Raw genomic sequence first — 5,523 nt, 5'->3', positions numbered from 1 at the left:
TTTCAGCCCAGACATCAGGGAACTCCTCCAGCAGACTGGTTGGCTTCGTGGGGTCTCCTTTTTCTTGGCAGTAAAATTGCCATTCATTTTCTGTGGGTACAGTTACTAACATGATGAGGGAATTAGGCCTTCCCAAGGTGAGGCTTGTAGGCCCCCTTTGGATAAAGGTGATCTGGGCCTCAAACTTTGTCAGTGTGTCTCTACCTTGGAAGGAAATGGGACTTTCCGGTAGGTATAGGGATTCATGAATAACTGTGTATGCCCCCAGCTGGCATGTTCAGGGTCCACAAAACTGGCGGGCAGTTTGGGAACCATTTGCCCTGACAACTGTGGCCTTATGCCCTGTGAGTGGAGCCATGGGTCTGGTAACCACTTAATGCTCAGTACCTGTGTCTACCATGAAAGTCAATGGTTGGGCCCCCACTTTCATTTTGACCGTAGGCTCTCAGGTACCTAATGAAAGGAAGCCTGGTCTTCCCTAGTTTGACTCAATCCCAGCCAGAATGATAAGGTCTTGCATTTCAGGCTCAGGCTGCCATTTTGTTTTCCTTTTTTCTGAAGTAATTTTGTCAGGCCCTTCAGTTGGTTCCTTATGGTGGGGGCATTCATTTTTCCAGTGGCCAGTCTCCTTATAATAGGCACATTGATCTCATCAGAGTGGGGCCTTCCTATTGGGTCCCCCCTTTCGCAGTGGGGCTGACTGTCCAGTTGGGTCCAGTTTTCCTAGTATTGAAGCCATCAATGATGACTTTGTTTTCATTCTTTTGTCTGCTTCTCATTTGGCCTCATGGTCTCAACTTGCAAAGACCTTATCTGTCACTTCTGTCAGCTGGGTAGCATTCATGCCAGCGAAGCCCTCAAGTTTCTGGAGTTTCTGGCAAATATTGGTATATGATTGCATCACAAACACTGAGTTGATCATTTGCTGGTTCTCTGGGGCCTCTGGATCAAATGGGATGTATACTCAGAAGGCCTCATATAGTCTCTCCCAGAAGTCAGTTGGTGATTCTTCTGATTTCTGGATAACTGCCATAGTTTTTGACATGTTGGTTGGTTTCTTTACCCCTGCTCTGAGTCCATGCAGAAGAGCTGTACAGTATCGACTTAGGTCAGCTAGTCCCTCGACCGTATGGAAATCCTAGCTGGGCTGAGTGTCCGGTGTTGCTGCTAATACCCGTGATTCTGCTTTCAGGGTTCCAGGTGGGAGCTGGCATTGGAGCCAGTGACGTGTCTTGGTGAGGATTTGTTGGTATTCTTCTATCGAAGAGTGTCAGAGAATTGAGTGGCAATCATCCCAAGTGGGTTGGTGGGTCTGGAACAGGGACTCCAGGAGGTCAATCATGGCCTGAGGCTTCTCTGAATATGGCGGTGTATGGTTTTTCCAATTTAGAAGGTCAATGGTGCTAAAGGGCTGGTAGATGAGAATAGACTGTTGGGGCTGGTGTTCTCAGTGTCTATCTGATGCCCTTTCATCTTATGGAGCAGCATCTGGAGAGCTGTGATTGGGGGAACTGGAGCCTGAGACGAGCATAGATATCCCCTCGCAAGCTGGGGGCTGGGGCTCCAGGATTGGGGCAGGGTTGGAATTCCCTCTGGGCTTGGTGGTTGTAGAGGAGGCTGAGGAGAGCTATCCAAAAGGTGGGGGCATCAGCTGCCCCCTGGTGGTGCACTCGGGTCATATGGCAGGTGCACGAACAGATTGTCCTGTCTGTTGGTCTCCCTGATAAACAGGCTTTGCTTTCTTACAGCCCTTGAGCTCTTTTACTTGGGTAACAAATATCCTACTCTGGCTCTTCCTATTATCACAGAATTGGACCCACGGGGGCAGAGTTTGGGCTATCTGAAGCCAAGAATCAAATATATGGGTATGGGTCAGGGTGTCTGGCTGTACTGACCACAACTCTGTAAATGGCCTGGACAGTGGGTGGGTCTAGGGTACCCTCAGAGCACCAGCCAACCCCAAAAGTGGGCCATTCCAATTCACATAATGTGTGTAATTTTCCAGGAGACATTTTGATCTCATAGTTTCCTGAGAACGCCTTCTTAAAATTCTTAAGCATACAGTCTAGGAATAGGTTTTGAAGAGTTTCTGCCCATGATGAACAGAGGCTCTCTTGCCCACCCTGTGTGTTCCCTCCCTGTGTTGGTGGTTCAAAGACAAAGGGTAGGTGTCCCTCCAAAGGAGAGACCAATCAGATGCCCACCTGTCTGCTCTCCCGGAGGAGATGTGGATGCCTCTTAGCCATAGTGAGTCCGTATAAGCCCCAGACTGGTGCCCCAAAGTGCTGGCCCTAGACTCTGTGAGTTCACCCTGGAAACAGTTTGGGGCCCGCTCAGACTCCATAGTCTCAAGACCGGGGAGCCACACACACAAACAGGCCGTTCACTCACTCATGCATTCACACCAAAGTTACTACAGTTCCTCCCTTCTGGAGGTTCCTGTTCTGTAGGACCTGCCCTGCTGGGAGGTCCCTGACCTGTGGAATTCCTTTGGGAAATTTCTGGAAGGTGATCAAGCTTCCCTTCCATTCAGTTTGAGTAGGATCTGACTACAGATTATACTCCTGGATGGCTTACCGAACCCAGATGAGTTGCCAGGCAAGTTGGTCCACTTCTCCTTGGAGTCCAGCCGGGACAAGACTGCCCGGAAGGTTGGAACTCCAGAGTGAAGGAGGACCTGGAATCCTGTGGGATGACATGCTGCCTCGTTCAGTCCTTGAGTCCCTTCCTGCTCCAGTGTAGTCAAAGCCACTGGCCAGAGGCTCAAGGGGCCAGAAGGGTTGGAATCTTGCTCGGGCCTCCAGAAATGTTGCAGAAAATAATCAGACTGGGGAGAGACCAAGTGACACTCGGAGAAGTAGGAGAACTCAGATTGATTTTATGCCAGCGGACCCAGATGAGCTCGTGCTCAAAGCTCTGGGCCCCACATAGTGGGGTTACAGGGATTTTATAGAGGGGTATATGGGGTCAGGTTCCAAGGGCTATGCTGGCCGCTGGGAGATGGGTTTAAACTGGGGAGAGGAGGGCTGGTTTAGGCTGTTAGGGCGGTGCAGGGAGCTTGTGGTGGGAAGTCTGTTTACAGAAGCAGAAACATCGGGTTATCTTTCACTCCTTAGTGGGATTCTGGTTATCTCTTGATCTATCTACTGGCATCTGCTGGCCTGGGGTTACGCTGGGTGAACCTGCTCTGAGTGATTTTCTTCTTCAGTATCAGAACAAATGTAGAAGTATCAGAATCCTAAAAAGTTCTTTGCTTTAAATGCATTACTTCTGGTGCTCTCTATAATGGGATATATTAAACTAACAATTTGTGTATATAGTATGTCCGCATTTCCTAGCAACTTCCCTTGAATCCCTTTTTAATAATAAACATTGTACAGGTTGGGCACTTATACTCTTCAGGCCAATGCAGTCCAGATCTCTAATCTTTTAAAAAAAATTTTAAACTCATTATTCTATATTCAAGACCAAAGCACATCAGTGCTACGCAGAGGAAAATCTATATTTCTACTGCATATTTGAGAAAATGTAAATTCCTTTCAAGAAATCTAAGAAACAAAATAATCCTGGACTACTTGTCCTGAGGGAAAAGTGCCTCATTCCCTCCTTCACGTCGTGACTTTCTGGTCCCTCCTGATTTCCAAATTGGATCACTGTAGTAACTTTTCTTTCTTTCTTTTTTTTTTTTAAAGATTTTATTCATTTATTTGACAGACAGAAATCACAAGTAGGCAGAGAGGCAGGCAGAGAGAGAGGAAGGGAAGCAGGCTCCCCGCTGAACAGAGAGCCAGACGCGGGGCTTGATCCCAGAACTCCAGGATCATGACCTGGGCGAAAGGCAGAGGCTTAACCCACCGAGCCACCCAGGCACCCCGTAGTAACTTTTCTTTTACACTATCTCTGAAAGTAAGCCCTGGGATCCATATTTGCTTCATGTTCTTAAATCAGCAAGAATAATAAATTTGATGGTGCAAAATTGGAAGTGTCAAGGGCTTTTTCTTTTTTTTAAGATTCTATTTATTTGAGGAGTGCCTGCGTGGCTCAGTGGGTTAAAGCCTCTGCCTTCAGCTCAGGTCATGATCCCAGGGTCCTGGGATTGAGCCCCGCATTGGGCTCTCTGCTCAGTGGGGAGCCTGCTTCCCTTCCTCTCTCTCTGCCTGCCTCTCTGCCTGCTTGTGATCTCTGTCTGTCAAATAAATAAATAAAATCTTTAAAAAAAAATGTTATGTTACAAAAAAACAAAACAAAACATTTCTGGGTTGAAGTCAGCCTTCCATTGCTCTTCATTGCCTTATTGGGCTAAAAATCAAACTGAAATGAGATTAACAGAAGGTCAAATCTCGTAAGTATGCAGACCCCTCACAGACATGGAAATCCCAAAGACATTCCGACTAAAGGAGGTGTGTGGATGTCATCCTGCAGGGAGGAGGAGGGTCCGGGGCTCTCAGGTGGGGAAAGGTAGTTCCCAGGGCAAGAAGAGCAGGTGTTTGGTCACCAGATGTTTGCCCTCGGGGACCACAGGGTGGCCACAGATGGGCCACAGATGCCATTCATGTAAAATTTGTCTCTGGTAACAGCCTTGTGCTGGGAAAGACCCCCAACTTAGATTCTTCTACATAGTTAAGGAGGGAAAAAAGTTTCTCTTGGGCCTACAGGGTATGAGTTACCTTGAACCCAAAGGAATGTTCATGTTAAAGTGTCTCATCTTGGGGCAGCCCGCTCTTGGCCCTGAGGGAATGTTGCTTTAAGGCAGGCTCTGATAAAATCTTTTTAAAAAGGGGGCGGGGGTGCCTGGGTGGCTCAGTGGTTTGGGCCTCTGCTTTCAGCTCAGGTCATGGTCTCAGGATCCTGGGATCGAGCCCCGCATCAGGCTCTCTGCTTAGCAGGGAGCCTGCTTCCCTCTCTCTCTCTGCCTGCCTCTCTGCCTACTTGTGATCTCTATCAGTTAAATAAAATCTTAAAAAAAAAAAAAAAAGGCAGTCTCTGAATGTAGACATGTTTGTCATGTTATGTAAACTCTTGGTCTGTTGACCTTGCTTAAAACCCAGTTTCTTGGGGCACCTGGGTGGTTCAGTGGGTTAGGCCTCTGCCTTCAGCTCAGGTCATGATCTCAGGGTTCTGGGATCAAGCCCTGAATGGGGCTCCCTGCTCAGTGGGAAGCCTGCTTCTCCCTCTCTCTGTCTGCATCTCTGCCTATTTGTGATCTCTCTATCTCTGTCAAATAAATAAAATCTTTAAAAAAAAACAAACCTAGTTTTTTGCATTTACTGGATGTTTGGCAAAGTACTCTCATAAAAGAAAAAAATATGTTTGGTCTCAAAAGTTATTTTGGTGTGTGTTTTTGTTTGTATTAACTTATACAGATTGTTATAATGCTCTCTAGTGACTAGTAAGTGTTTGAAAAGGATTGTTGTTGCCATTCTTCATAGTCTAGTAGCACCTATAATTGTCATAAAATCATTCCTTTCGAACTTGCCAAATAAGAGTATTTTGGGAAACCGTTTTCTAGAATTCTATAATGTC

This window comes from Enhydra lutris, unplaced genomic scaffold (assembly GCF_002288905.1).
Source record: "Enhydra lutris kenyoni isolate GAN:26980312 unplaced genomic scaffold, ASM228890v2 scaffoldscaffold221, whole genome shotgun sequence".
Taxonomy (NCBI): Eukaryota; Metazoa; Chordata; class Mammalia; order Carnivora; family Mustelidae; genus Enhydra; species Enhydra lutris.
The sequence above is the reverse complement of the archived record's forward strand: the minus strand, read 5'-3'. Positions refer to the sequence as shown.